This window comes from Crocodylus siamensis, chromosome 10 (genome assembly GCF_052110815.1).
Source record: "Crocodylus siamensis isolate JL-2025a chromosome 10, ASM5211081v1, whole genome shotgun sequence".
NCBI classification, from domain to species: domain Eukaryota; kingdom Metazoa; phylum Chordata; order Crocodylia; family Crocodylidae; genus Crocodylus; species Crocodylus siamensis.
Genome location: NC_143404.1, coordinates 50,690,950 through 50,706,664, shown reverse-complemented (window position 1 = coordinate 50,706,664; position 15,715 = coordinate 50,690,950). Strand labels below are relative to the sequence as shown.

General features: G+C 49.2%; 1 protein-coding gene across 3 annotated transcripts in view; it reads left to right on the top strand.

The window, feature by feature from the left end:
• The first annotated feature begins 643 nt into the window (after nt 1–643).
• The window catches only part of DLGAP4 (DLG associated protein 4), a 359,708-nt gene continuing 344,636 nt past the window's right edge, over nt 644–15,715 (top strand). For all 3 annotated transcript variants that reach the window (XM_090064375.1, XM_090064374.1, XM_090064373.1), the window contains exon 1: nt 644–858. The gene's annotated coding sequence lies outside the window, so the exon portion shown is untranslated. The remainder of the gene's footprint in view (nt 859–15,715) is intronic.

Below are 15,715 nucleotides of genomic sequence, written 5' to 3'. Positions count from 1 at the left end.
CTGGTCTGCCCAAGCACAGGGGCTCCTGCCATACTGCTGTGCTTCATACCTTGCATGCCCAAACCACAGCCTTGGCCCCTGAGCTAGGCTGGGGGAAGGAGCGGGCTGGAAGGAGTGGTGGCTGCCATGTGCGCTCTCCTGTAAGCAAGGAAGGATGAGCCTGGCCCACCTGCACAGCTGGGTGGAGCAGTTGTGGGCACTGCAGAGCGCTTTGAGACCCAGAAGGTGCTGAGACAGCCCAGTGTGACTGCTGGAAAGGTGGGCGGCCATACTCCCTTCCCTCGGGTGGCAGACTGGGCGAGAAGGTAGTGACTGCTGCCAGCGCGGGGGTGCCAGGCCCCTCCTCAGTGGGGTCTTTATGCCCAGCCTGCGGCCTTTGCACCTGGAGGAGGAGGCGTCGCAGCAGCCCCCGGCCCGTCCGCCTGCCTCCTCCCCTCCCCTCCCCTCCCCTGCGCTCGTCCCCACGGCTCCGGGAGCGCCGCAGCTGCTCGGGTCCCGGTCCCGGTCCGGCTGCGCTGCCTGCCCGCTCCCCCGCGGCAATCCCGGAGTCCTGCGCAGATCCAGGGCTGGTTTTGGGGGCAGCCTCCTCCTCCTTTGCATCCCCCCTCCTCTCCGCGCGCTGCTCTCCGGGGGCTCGCGGCGCTGCTGCAGCATCACCGACAACCTCAATCCGGGCGGCTGCGAGCGCGGGGCGGCAGGGGGAGCTGGATGCACCGCGCGCGCTGCGGGGAGCCCGGGAGCCGCCGCCGCCGCCGCCGGGATTTGGGCAGGCGGGAGGCGGAGGCGGGGGCAGCGCCCCCTCACCTGGCCCCGGACCGGGCTGCGTGGCGAGGCCCGGCCGCCGCCGCTGGCACCCAGGTGAGCGGGGCGCGGGGGAGGCCCGGGCCCGGCAGGCACCGAGCTCGCTGCGGCCGCCTGGCGCAGTCCGGCCGGGCCCTCGGCACATGGCAGCGGCGGCGGCACCGGGGCGAGGTGGGGGGCGCGGGGCTGGGCGGCCTCACGTGCGGGCGGCGGCCGCTCGCCGCCTGCGGCAGGGCCCCGGGGCGGCGCGGGGCGGGGCGGCAGGGGGCGCTGCCGGGCCGGGGGGCTGCCGCCCGCGGGGCTGCCGCCGCTCCCGTGTCCTGGGGGCAAGGCGGCCGAGAGCCAGCCCTGGGCGGCGGCGGCGGTCGGGGGCCAGTGGGTCCGCTGGGGGCTGCCTGCTCGGTTGTGACATGAGGGGCCTGGGGGTCTCTGCGGGCCAGAAGCCTGGGAAAACCCCGGGGTGTGAGGCAGGGGGATTTCTTACCTCAGGGCCTTGCGCCTGCACCTGCTGCTACACAGAGCTCACTGCCAGGGAAGCCTCCCTGTCATGTAGTTCTGCTGCTGGAGAGGCCCGCGCTTGGTTTCTTGTTCAGCCAGGCAGAGACACTGCACAGCATTAAGCCGTCTCTTCCACCCTTGGCTGGTGGAAGTCAGCCCAATTCCAGGGGCTTCGGTGGGGTTTGGCTGGCTCACACAGTGGTCCGTCTGTCCCTGCCAGAAACAGGCAGGCAGTAGAGGCTAGGGAGAAATTGACCCCTGTGCCAGGTGCAGCTTTAAACTTTAGCACCCCAGAAGTGCCGTGAACACTCTCCGGGAGCGTCACGTTGACCCACAGAAAATACACATCTCGTGTGCCAAAAAATGGAACTGAAACGAGCATCAGTAACAATCGGAGGCTGTCTTGAAAATGGATGTGACACCTGGGTACAGTCTGGGTAGCATTTTCTTGTGTTCACATCTTTGCTTATATTCAGAAAAAAAAGAGGCTTTATTTGCAGATCTTGCAATCACAGTGCAGTGTTTGGAAATGAGCATGCTGTCCCCACCCTAATCTGCCTACAATCAGGCTTCTGCTGAACACTGATTTGATATTGTGATCTTCAGCGATGAATTGGCAGCCTTGGGCTTCTGGATCCATATGGCATTCTGCTTTTCCTACGTGCGTAGGGCTTGCAGTGACATCAGCCTAGGGGGAGTAGGGCACTAGAATGAAGATGCTTGTGAGGAGCCTTTTGGCCATAGCACGTGGCTTCGGTTTTGCGTGCTGTGGAGTTTGCTGCCAGTGTTTTATACAGGAGTCAATTAGCATGTGCTTGGTGGTGTCAGCCACAAGAAACGTAGCACCTGTTTTCCAGAGGCTGTGCTAACTTCTTATTTGTGTTTGGGTGCTATTCAAGGTGATGACTTAGAGAGAGAAACTCTGCATGGTTTCTGTTGTAGCTGCATTCCAGCTCTTCTCCGCCTGCACCACCACTGCAGCAGCAGTCAGCAGAGGCAGATATGCTAACTGTTCATGAACAGAACTGTTTGGGGGCTGAGCGGGCCAGAGTGGTGGATCTTGCAGCCCTTGACAGTTGGTAGACTTTCTAGGCATGGGGTAAGGTGCATCTATTCACTCAAGGCCATGCCGCACTCACCTTTTACCACCAGTGGACTCATTGATTCCAGTGAGACCCCCTGCATTGCTGCTCACTGAAGAAAAGTGTTGCAGTCTGGCCTCCAGGCTTTTACCAGAGGAAGCCGGGATGAGCATAGGGAGCTATTTTTGAGCCTGGAGCCTATTCACTTACTACTGTGGTGTTCTTTATTTTTGTACTTGCCCACAGCTTTTTGCAGAAGCACATGATTGGTCAGAGAATACATTCAAGATAAACAAGTAGCTACACCATGTACCACTATTTGTGCTGGGAGTTGCTGGGACTCTAAATAGACCTTCAGAATGAGCCATAGTTCAAGATGTTGTGTGCTTATGAAAGTGGGTAACAAGACTAAAGCTGTCTTTAGAAAAACTCTCTTCTTCGTTCCTACATCCTCAAATGGTGCTGGTAATATATTCTTGTTCAGGCTGTTGATCCAGCGATTCCATAGGCTGTTGCATCCAAACTGTCTCATTTTGCAGCATATTGTTTGCATTTTATGCTTTGCAAATGCTTTCTTAGGTCTCATTTTGCAGTTCAGCTACGTTCCTATGGATGTAATTGCTGGCTACTAGAACTGAGAGAATATTAGTGAAGCCTAGTCAACTTCATGCATGCTTTAGCATTGCAGTTATGTATCCAAAGAAAAACAAATATAGACCTCCATCTCTGAACCCCTTACCTGGTTGGGTGTTAGTCTGAGAAGCTCCTGTTGGACTGAACTTTTGGCCTCTGGCTTCTTTTTTACTCAGGCAAGCTCTCATTGACTTCAGGTCTCATTAACTTTAATGGGTATTTGATTGTGTTCAGAACTTAGGTGGGTGATCCATTTGCCTTAATGAAATGTTTCCCTGAATTTGGGCTATAAGGCTTTGCTCAGAGTGGTTCCTAAGACTTTCCAGTTGCTAAGAAAGGGCATGTTGTAGGATCCAGAAATGTGACAGTTGTAGTTCGGCTCTTGTAGACATGGTTTTCTTTATCTTTTTCCGGAGACCTTTAAAATAGTCTTCAGGTCATATGTGTTTCTAGAGATATCCCAACCGAGGCCATCAATAGACTAAGAATCATAGAAGTCATAGAAAAATAGGGCTGGAAATGACCTTAGGAGGTCATTTAGTTCAGTCCCCTGCTTGAGGCAGTCTTGCTCCACAGATGCCATACCTTTCACCTTTCACATTGGGAAACACCACTCATTTTGTTTCAGCTTCTACCTCCATTGTACATGCATCTGATATTCTTATACTTCTCCTGTGGAAAATTATTTACCTCAGTGATAAAACAAACTGAAACTGCAATTATAGGAAGAGGTCTCTCTCTGCAGAAAGGGATCTCACAGCATTTTAAGTGTCCTATAGGAATGATGTTTGTGCTTTTGCCACACAGTGCATCTCACCTATGGATCTTCACAGGTAGACAAGAATGGCTGGGTCATCTCAGTAGCTGGAACTCATCCTCAGAAACAAGCCAGACAACGCTTGATTCTTCAGAGGAAAGCAGACTCCCTTCCATCTCAAGAATGCATGTGGGCACTTAAGCTATGTTGAATGTGTAAAGAAAGTTTCCTCCTGATCCCTGCAGGGGACTAGCTTGTGCCCTGAAGCATCACATTTGGTGACCTGTTATTTTTCAAAAAGCCCGCTCTCAGCATAGACTCTGTGGGCAGTGTTGAGTCTCTATGTAAGGCTAGTTTCTGTCAGCTGACACCTGTGGCTTCTGATGCTGTAACACCAACATAAATCTGCCATGATTCTGCTGGGTTCACTGAAGTTGCTGTGGATTTACACCTATGTAATTTAAAGCAGAATTTTCCCCTGTGGCTTAATGGGTCCTTTAAGATGCCTTTGGACAAGGAAAATTTATGGGAGAGTGTCTTTCCTACCTGAAACCCTTTTCCCTTTAATTCCCCCGCCCCTCTTCTCACTCTGGAAATGCTACCGCTCTGATAAGCCCTTTCTGGTTCTGAGGAGAATGCTCCCAGGCTCAGTTAGTATCCAGGTCACATCGCTGCTCTCCTTCTAGTAAAGATGCTGTACTGCCGGTCTCTAAAGCCATTACATTTTTCTCCCCACCTGCGATAACACTGTCCTGACATTTATGTAGTGCTTTCAAAGGGAATGAATTACATCCCTGTAGGGTACAGTGAACTGAGGGACACGTAGAATTACATCCCTCCTGTACTCTGCCTGGAAGGACACCATGTACAGTAGCTGGTCTTGCTAGCAGCACCCTACGTGATGCCACCAACTTGGGCAGGAACACAGAGCAGCAGCAGAGAGGCAGTGGCATCCCTGCTAAGTCCCCAGTAGAACAGGGGAACTTGTATGGGGTTGGCAATCCCCTTCTGCCGATATCTTTGTTACCCTTACCAGCATTTAGCCATCCTCTCCCATGTTTGTGGGTTTGGCACGGGGACAGGCTAGGATGTGTTTCACTTCAACTTAGTACCCTCTCTCCTCCATGTTTCCTTGGAGTCAGCAGTTTTAAGGTCTTTGAGGCTCCTCTCTCTTCTGGATAGAATCTGCATCCCTTTTCACCCCAGCAAGTCAATGAAACAGTGCTGGGGGAGTTGCCACAGTAGTAGGAAGTCCGTGCTCCTCATCCTTGCTGCCTGTGGTTGGGGGGTGGGCGTAAGGTGGGGCTTGCAAGTTCCCTTCAGGTGGTATGAGTGTCCATTGGGACACTCAGCATGCTCCATTTTCTGGCCATCCAGATCGGTCTGGAAAATCCCCCAAGGAGTCAGTTTTCATTCTCACTTGATTTTCCTAGTGTGTCTCCAGGTTACTGTATCCAAACCAAATGACCTTTCCATATGAGGAATCTGTAATCATCCTTGCCTGGAAATCCAACAGCCTCTAAGATAGGTGTGTCTTCCCCTCTGTTCTGACAGGAAGGGCCAGGAGAGCTGGACAGCCAGGCCAGCACCAGTGCTGCCTGGGAAACCCTTCCACCCCACTGGATTCTTCATCCTTCATCATGTTCTCAACTCCACACTCACCCTATCTGGGCAGCCCTGGGCTCAACACTTGGCCTATTCCCTTCTGCTATTGTTTGCTCTTATTCCTAACTGAAAGGGGAAATGCCAAACCTATCATTGTTGCTCCTCACAGGATGCTTCCATTTCACTCAGCAGCAGCCTTGCTGCAGCTCATATTCCTGAGAGCTCTGGCCCAGTGGGAGAGAGCTCAGGCCAGCCCCTGGGCTTTGGGGAGATAGGCATATTTCTGGTTTCTTATCTAAACTCCACAGAGTCCACCAGGGGGGCAGCACCTGCGCTTGGCAAGGCTGGCTCCTACCACATCTCTCAGCAAAACAGCCCCCCGGGAGATATTTATAGGCTCAGTAATGTTATTCCCCTGCCAAACTATTACTGAAATAGGCTCTGAGTGTGTCATAGAAGAGAGGAGGATTTTAATGGCACAGTTTCTTCACCATGGGGAATGGAATTTACACTTCTTTGCTAACTAGTTCTCTAATCTGATTAATCTTTCCCATGGGCTGATACTACAAAGGCTTTCAGGGAAGGATGGTCCAGACCATTTGGCACTAGCCTGGAACTTGGGAGAACTGAGCCTGCCTCTGTGCTAAGCCACATCTTTGTACCCCAGATTCCCATCTGTCAGTTGCAGACAATAGCTCTGCTTTGCTTCACAGGGGAGATGTGCACATAAGTAAGTTAAAGGTTGTAAGGCTCAGATACAGTGGTAATGAGGACCGTGCAGATACCTAAGAGAGAGAGTTTCTGGCTGAGCTGGGTACAGGAGCCTATGGTAATATGCATGGTGCTTTGCATCTGGAATTTGTATCACTATGATGGACAGCATTGTTCTCGAGTGGCTGCTGCGTGGTCTGTTTCCCCGTGAGAGTCAAATGGGGCTGCACACTCTGCTCTGGGGTAGGATGACTTGTGGGCCTTGACACCTGCTGCTAATTGTCCCACAGACACAGGCTTATAGCTGTCTTTGCACAAGCCATTTTCCCTAGTGATCAGATTAGGGTTTGGGAGTGATGCCTCCTGCCTCAATCACTGATGCATGATGAGACTTTGGGTGACCTCCTGCACCTTGCCAGGCCTACAGATCCTGCTGTATAAAGCTGGGATCTCAACCCCCATCCCAGGGCTGTTTTCAGGAGAGCTGATCAGAAATGTTTCAGTGAAATGTTGAAAAATATTTTTCAACCAGAATATTTGGATTCATCAAAAATGAAATTGGTAATGGGAAATGGTCAAATGTAATAAAAGGCTTCTTTTGAGAAAAAATGTTGGAGGAAAGGGTCACAATTATTGACATTATCTACATTTTCTAACTAAAATCTTTATTTTCTCAGTTGGTTTCAGATTTTAGGATACAAATTTTATTTACAAAAATAATTAAAAACAGAAAGGCAAACTGAGTATCTTGTTTCAAGAATCTCAACACTAAATATTTTGATAGCTAGTTTATGAACATATTTGACATTTAAATTTTTTCCTCATCTGGGACAAAACAGATTTTTGAAATCTCAGAAATTTTCTCTGGGAGGGCATGCAGTTTCCTGCCCAGCTCCTGCCTGGGCCTGTTATTAGTACACCGTTTTAAAATCCCAATGCAAAAGGTGTTCCATGTTTGTATGGAGGCAGGCTGGTACTGCTACCTCAGCAATGGTGCTCAGTGTCAGCGTGGTAGCATTCTTGTGGAGCACAGCCCTGTGCAGCTGAAGATGCCTTCCCCCTGCTTCCCTTTAGCCCTGCAGCTGCCATGAGCCTAGGGGTAGAGATGGACCCTAGACCAAGGTGACAAATGAAATTTGATCTTGAGAAGAAAAATAGGGTGGAGCAGAGAGATGGTGGGAGGAAATGGTAGCCTGACATGGCAGTAGTGCTATGGCTGTAACAGAGTATATCTACTTTAGGACAGTGCCTTTTGTTATCTATAACATGATGGAAAACATGACTTACTGGTCAGGGCAGACACAGAAGATAGCCCAGGCCACAGGAGTGGCATCGTGTTGACCCATGGTCCTGATCTGGTGTGCAGAGCCACGTAACCTTGCTCATGGGGCTCCCCCTGAGTCTGGAAGTTTGATGGCAGGATGAGTGGCAGCAGTGTTATTTGCCATGACAATCCTTTTGAAGATTTCCAGGGTAGGTGACTACACCACCACTGGAGAGAGTTTATTCCACAGTCTGGACACCCTGACTGTGAAGGAGTTTTTCCAGGAATAGAGCCTGAAGTGGCCTTCCACGAGTTTGTATCCATTGCTTCTGGTCTTCCCCGGGGGTGCCCTGGTGAACAGTTGCTCACCGAGTTCTTGGTGTATTCCCCTGATGTAGCTGTAAGCTGCTACCAAGTCCCCTCTCAGCCTTCTTTTTTGTAGGCTGAAGAGGTCCAAGTCCCTCAGCCTCTCCTTGTATGGATTGTCTTGCAAGTCCCTGATCATACAGGTGGCTCTTCTCTGGACCCTCAAGTTTTTCCATGTCCTTGTTGAAGTGTGGCACCCAGAACTGGATGCAGTACTCCAGTTGTGGTCTCACCAGTGCGGAGCACAGTGGGAGTATCACTTCCTTAGTTTCACATGAGATACAACAGTTAATGCATGCCATATGAGCTTTGTGGAGCTGAGAGGGGCTAGAGCGGGACGTTGCTGCATCTGCCTGGCTGCTGCTTCCCTGTCTCTTTCAGGGGATGCAGGGGTGTAATGCAGCCCCCTCCCTTTTCAGTGCCTCCATCTGCCTGCACCACAACTCACCCAAGTGTTCCCTGCCAGCAGCTGCTGAGCAAAGGGTTTCCTTTCCCTTGCCTCTCCATAACCCAGGCCTTTCAGCACTTCCCATAAATGCAGCAGTCAATAACCTTGGAGATTGATTCCCAGTTTTCACTCTGTGCTAAAGAAAAATGTCCTTCCCACACAGCGCAGCCTGTCTTCCTCCCCCAGCCAGCACTCACGTTTGGGAGCTGAGTGCTGGCATTTCTGGCTTCGCAAGAACATGAGGGAAAAGGTGAAATACAGATGGTGCCGTGTGGAGAGCAAAAGGCTGTTTGAGAACTGAAGGTGAAAGAGGAAACCAGGAAATGGATATGGAGCAGATGACATCTCAGGGGAGCAGTTGTCTCCAGGAGACTTTGCCTCTTACTGGGGATTATTCAGGCTGTCTTTCCTTCCCACACACAGTTGCACAGCAGGTACACCCTACAGCACTGCTTCTCAACTTGTTGGCTCTGCAGGCTGGGTGATTGGTGCAGGACCAGTCTGTGGGCCAGGGCCACTCTGTGGGCCAGAATCAGTGTGGGGTCAGTCTGTAGATATGATCTAGCCATAGAGCTATGTGTATGGATCAGCTGCTGGGTGGTGCTAGTGTGCAGTGCCACATCATCTCCCCATGGGCCCTGAAGTTTGGCCACAAGAGAGTGGCAATTACCACTGCCACTGCTCCCTTGTTGCCAAATTTCTGGACCCATGGGCCAGATGACATGGCTCCGTCCCCAGGCCAGAGATTGAGTGTCATTGCCTTGGAGGGAGCAGAGAGTAAAGAGCATCTACCAGTATTTAAACTAAGATGCTTTTAGCCAGTACCCATCTGATCAAGCATATCCTCTGTCCCTGACAATGATACAAACTACCACACCTAGAATGGGAAATCCAGGGGGGAGTGGTTACTTCTTTGTATCTAGACTTTCCCAAAGACATGACTTAAACTCATTCTTCTAGATCTAAGCATTGATTTACTATGAAAAAGTTAGTTGACCATGTGAAACACCTGTTTCACCACCCACCTTTGTTCCAGGAATTGCTACTTCCTCCTGTTTCAGATCAAAACAGAACACGACAGCCACCCCTTCTGAGAGGAGAGGGCTCCACTCAAGTTTAAAACAGTTTTCCTTTATAGTTATGCAACAGTGACTTACAGTGGGCCCCCTACTGCAGTTGGGCCCAATTATAGCCTGCTTACTGCATTTACAGCAGCTGCTTAGAACTCACCATTAGGAAAACCATATGATGAATGCTGACCTGCTGCTTCTGGGATCTGGGTTTGTTCCTTCGTTACGGTGGGCCTGCTCTGCTGCTCTAGCTCTACTTTGGTCCATCTATTCTCTTTCCACTCCTCCTGGGCTTATGTTGTTTCACCTCCTGTGGAAACCCTGCCTCTGTTCCCTTCTCTCCTGCACATGCTATCCACCTGCCTGGTCCTCTTGCCTTTTTCTCTTGGACAGATTGCCCAGCTTTCGGTTTCCCAGCTAGATATTTTTCTTTCTTTTGATCTCAGCCCCTGAGGGCAAGTGCTGACCTACCCTCCTACTTTATTTGGTGGTGTCCCTGAGGAGAAGCAGCTAGCTGGCCTCTTTGCAGTGAGCCACCTGGGCAGCGACAGAAGCTATGGAAACAAAGAGGAGAGCCAACACCATGGAGGCAGCCAGTGTTATAGGGAAACCACGCCTTTAGCTTGCTGTGGCTCAGCCAAACTTACTCTGCACTGTTGCCCTATAGTAAACGGCAGAAAAAGCATGTTGCTATGCTTATCACAGGGCTTATGCTGGGGGTCGGAGGGGGCAATTGCTTTTGGAGCCTGAAGAGTTGAGTTTTAGCTCATTTTTCTGTGAAATTTCTGTAACAGTAGTCAGCATGTGCATATGTGCAATTGTAACTAATGGGACTGACCAGAGACTAGATTCACTATGGGATTGGGTACCACTGGTTGACTTTTTGTTCAGAGCAATTTTGGGATTAAAATTGGGCTTCCACATTTTCTGAGGAAATATTTTTGAAGTAATAGTGATACTTAAAAAAAATAGACTTAAAATTTTTCAAGGCAAAACCTGGAAACAGAAAAATAAAAAATCTTTTCTTTTTCCTCTGCAAGAGGCAGGTATTTCTGTGGGTGATATCTTCTACTGGATCAACTATGTAGTTGAGGTAGACTCGGGCAAGCTTTTGAGTGCAGTGCATTCTTCAAGTCTCATTTTTTTGTTTGAGTTTTCTGGATCTTAATTGTTTTTTGCTTCCTCCTTCTCTTTTCTCCCCCTGATTTTTCCTCTCTTCCCCTTTTTGCCTTTAAAAGGGTGTCTGCATTTGGAGGGGGGGGAATTATACGTGCATGTGGATGTGTTTGTGTAGGATGTGCCTACAAATTACTTTGTGTCCTTGCACTGCCTTCGTCCCACTGCTTCACATGTGGCAAGCTAGAGTGTTCTGGGTGTTTTGGGGTGGTCTGCCTGGTGGTTGTGTGAAAGGGTTGTTTGTGCAGTTTTATTTAATAGGTTAGACCAAAGCATGTCTAAGGTGGTTTGGATGGGGATGATCTGACCTTGAATAGGGGACCAGACTAGATGATCTCCCTTCCATCCCTATTTTTCTATAATTCTATTATTCCAACCCGAAAGGGAAAAACCAACGACAACTGAAAGCAGCAAATAATTTTTGGCTTGATTTTTTTTTCCCCCCTCAAAAACTGAGGAAACTTTAATAGCTTTTCAAGAAGCTCATCTGCTCTGTTATTGTGTCAGATTGTTCAAACGTTCCTTGTATCTCTGAGGTTAGCTGCACTCTCCTCATTCAGAACGATCTCTTCTAGGCCTGGAGGAGGGCAGCGACCAGCATAAGGACATGACATGTTAAGACATCCTGTGTTTTCCCATGTTTACATGTGAGGATGTTAGAGTGAAATTATGGCCCTGCTGGACAAAAACAAAGCTTTCCTTGATTTCAGCGGTGCTAGGATGGCTCTTATTTTGTCGACCAGCTTTAATTCACATTCTTCTCTGTTTGTAAGTCCAGTTCTCCTGAATAAATGTTTGTAGATCCTGCAGTGTTACAGATGCTTGGCCCAATGCCTGAGCATGCAGGTCAAATTGCTTCAGTAGAGTACTGTGTTGTGACATGTGGTGTTGAGTAGTGATGTGGCAGGAGGCTAGTGAGGTGTCATGCACCTGCTGAAGAGTATTGTAGGCAGATCCCAACTCAACCTTTGTCCACAGTGACCAGAAGCTCCTGGCACCATGCTACCAGCGGATATTCAGTAGGTGAGGCCAGGGACCCAGACCAGTATAGAGTAGGAGATGAGTATGAATTGAAATAATTGTGCTCTTTCTCATACAAAAAGGGGCTGACTCACTGTTCTCCTGTGCTGTCATAAACAGATGGATGATTTAATCACCTAGCAACCAACATAACATCAGGTGAAGAACAGATCCCAAATTTATTCAGATTTCAGTCTCTCCCTAAAATCAGTGGCAGGGACCTTAATGATTCAGAAGCAGTTTCCTAGGACCATCTGAATACTCGTTGCAACTCAACTGTAATGATAAGACACTCACCTGCTGCTCAAAATACAACAGGAGTCCTGCTGTGCATCTTCTGCATTGCAGCTGAAGTCCTAATGGATTAGCATTTTTTCCCGCCAAAATAACACACATGCACGCACACACGCACGCACACACACACAGCGGCAGATGCTTATGTTTAGCTCCCCTGGAATGTAACTGGATGCAAGAAGGGAAATCGACTGCTATGCAGTTGGCATATTGAAGGGTAAACTCAAATATGAGTGTGGATACAGGCACAGAGACAAACATATCCAAGCAGTCAGATATATCCTGCTTCTTTGTACAGCTCCTCCTATTTGACTCTGGGGATCAAACCTGCTGCCCACGTCACTCTGTGTCCCAAGGATATTGCATCTCTGTGTGGTTGAAGGTGTACTGTTGGCTATGTATGGAGAACCCAGACCAAAGAGAAGTAAGGGCCCTGATTAAATATTTTTTAAACAAGTTTTGTGGCATTGTCAGCCTGTACTTAGGAGAGGCCCAGGACTAGGACAGTAGCTGACCCTACTGGAAAAGGTAGAGCTGTCTATATGGGACCAACAAGGGAGCAGCATTGGGAGGGGTGGAGATCAGACGTGAGCTGCATTGACAGATCTGTGTCAGCCAGGACTGAAATAGCAGCAGGTGCTGAAGGACAGGAACAAGATGCTGTGTGTGCAGCCAACACTGGAACAGCACAGAGTGCTGAAAGTTAGGGCTGAAAAACATTTCTGGTGCTGTGCCTGGAAAGCTCTTGTAGTATCTGCCTGGAGAGTGACCAGGCCATGCAAATACTCTCAGGCCCTTTCTTCCCTAACCCCTGTGAACCATGTATAAATTTAAAGTATCCCTAGTGGAGAGGGCTACACAGGGTTGCACAAACTTCCTTAGGCAACCTTCACTGAGCTTCCCCTGGGCTTAGAGACTGTCTAGGTACTTTGACTGTTATTATTTTGCTTCTCTGTTCCAGAAAAAAGTGGAAGTGCGAAGAGAGGGAGTTGTGGCTGGGCTGGCCCAGGAAGTGCTGAGAGTGTCATGGAAAATTGTATTCTTACAGAATTTTGGGCTAACTGCCTGAGGTTCAGAGATAATTTGGATGGTGATGGTTTTTTGGTAGCACAGAGGGGCCCTGATTGAGCTGGTACTCATAGTGAGGGGCAGATCCCACCCCACCCTACAGTCCAGACAAGATAGGAAAATGCTAAAGCATTTGGAGCCTTGAGTGCTTCCCATCTCCACTTTGTGTGCACCTTACATACATATCACATTCCTCTTTGCCCTCTTAGGCAGAATGCAGATACACAGGGTTTATGAAGCTGTTGCTACTTTTGTGCTAATGGCCTGGTCATCTACCTTAGGTGACCCCAGAGCTAAATGCATGAACCTATCTGCAGATGGTCAGTCACAGATATTGTTTGTATAAAAAGCTTTCTCCTGCAGGTATAAGGGATGCCCCTTCTGGTTTGATGGGGCTGAAGCAGGAAACCATACCCTGGGGAAGGAGAAAGGATCATAGTAACTGCATACATGAAACATCACTGCTGGCCCCTGAGGTTAGGCAAGGGTGAGCAATTATTTTGGGCGGAGGGCCGCTTGCTGAGTTTTGGCAAGCCAATGAGGGTCGCATGACAGGCAGCCAGGGGCAGGTAAATATTAATTTTCTAAATTTTTTAGGGGCCCCATGGGCCGGATAGAATGGTTTGGCGGGCCACATTTTGCCCGCCCCTGGATTAGGGGGTAGCATGCTGGGGAGGTTCTTCATCCTGAGGGGATAGGGGTTGATCCTGGGATCTTAAGCACAGGTAGGGAGTCATATTGCACTGAGTCCTGCAAACTCCCACTGACATCATGTGACCTTACCTCTGTTTGGAGATATGGAGGCAGCTGCCATGGTGGGAGAGTCAGGACCTGCTGCTTAGTCCTGTTTGAGAATGGCATCAGCATCTGTGCTACTGCAGCCGGTCCCCTGGGGGTGGAGGGAATTGTTCTCCTCATCAGGGCGCAGTATGCTGCGGAGTTCCTTTGTTCTATGAATGTTTTTAAAAGCTGCATTGTTTGGAATCGGCACTGTAGCATGGCACACAATAGGATCAGTGACAAGAGTCACTAAATGAGGACACCCTCTCTCTGAGCGCCTCTTTGTGGGTTGAGGAGCTGATATAATTAGACAATACGCTCTGTTCTGTACAGCTCACTAAGAAAACCTTTGGTGTCGATGGTGGCCCAAAGGGAGAGAGAGAGAGAGTCCTATTTCAACTGGCTGTTCATAACATTGAAGGTTATAGATTTCTGGCCAGTTACCTCCACATCCCCTCTGTTAGTGTACTTCTCTATATAGTGCAGCTGTTCCTCAAAGTGGTGTTGTGGCTGTGCAGAGGGAGGCATAAGGGTGCACCTGGAGGTGTGTACTCTGTGTTTACTGCACGTTCAATGTCACAACAAACACCTTTGATGAGGTCTGAGAAGCAACGTGCCAACATGCTCTGGGATCCCAGTGTGCTGCTGCCACAGACACTTAATCAATGGGAGCAGACAGAGCCATATGCAAGGTTTCCCTGGAGTAGGACAATCATTGAGGTACCTGCTTTCGGCCAACCTGGCTGGAGCCATGCTGGGGATTCATTGGCCCCTAGCCATCAATCACAGCTTGCCAAGCCACAGTCCCAAGGTGGAGACTGTGGCTGACAGATAAGGAAAAGAATAAAACAGGGAGGATTTCAATGCCAGGTGGTTGTCTCTAGTACAAAGCCATTTCCTCCACTGTCCATCTTGTGCTTCTGCATTCGTGAAGGATGCTCTTAACAAACAAGAGAGGCTGCTGCCTTGAACGAAGCAGCACAGAGAGAAGCTGAGCATCAGTTCATAACTTGGAGACTGCGTAGTCGACAAGGAGTGGGTTACCAAGTTCTTATTTTTGAGGAAGATCAATGAGGAGAGTGGGAGCAAGGTCATGGAGGATTTGTGCCAAAGGAGCTGCCTTCTGACATGAATTGGGATCCTGTATAAGAGGGTGAAGACCAATGGGGGAGGAATTACATGATGATGCTTCATAGAATTAAGTAAACTAATGGCATCTGCAGAGCATCCAAAATGTGTCCTCTGCATTTTGATTGTATTGTTTCTCAATAGTTGGGGAGACTCCAGCAGTACTGATACTTGTAGTCGCTGTGCCCAACCTCATATTTATTGTGTGGGTAGAAGAAAAGCCCTCAGCTGGCTCTGGTCCAGCCTGGATCCTTCTGCATCTGTGCCAAGCCTTTTCTTTAAACACATTGTGATTTCTGATTGCTAACATGTTGATTGATTAATGGCCACAAAATAATCCATTCTCAAAGCTAGGCACTAAGCGGCAGTCTATTGATTTCTGCCTGAGTGGCTTTCTGTACATCCCAGAGAAATTGTGTTTGAATACTGTCTCTGTCTTGGATTGGTTCAGGCAAAACAAAGATCCTCCCAAATTAGCCCAGGCATCCTTCATTGTGCTTCTAATTTCAGAGCTGAGCATATTCACACTGAACCCCAGTGTTCACTCCTCCTGTGCAACAGAGAAGGGAAAGGAAGGGAGGCCTGGAGGAATGCTAGCTTCTTCAAAGTGCAAATGTGATTCCATTTTTCCCCGTAATCAGTGTAGACTTGCCCTGCCCTTTTACCCAGCCACAGGACCCAGAAGGGATGACGGATTTCAGTTTGCGTTGGGTTGGTTTGTGAGTGCCTGGAGGGGCAGCATTTTAGTTTGAAGCAGCTGTTTACATTTTTTTTTGTGTCTGGTTTCTCTGTTTTAATGGAGGACATTGAGTGAGTATGAGGAGAGATGGAGGTTGCCTTGCAGGCACCTTAAGCACCCTGTGCAATTAACTCCTCCTTGGTGAGGGGTTCTATTGTGGGTTGGGGAGCTGCTTAGCTCAAACAGTCCCTCTGTGTTTGTTTATAGTCTCTGTTTCCTGTCTCTGTTTCTCTGGGAAAACTCCCTCCTGGCAACAATCCACATAAACAAACAGT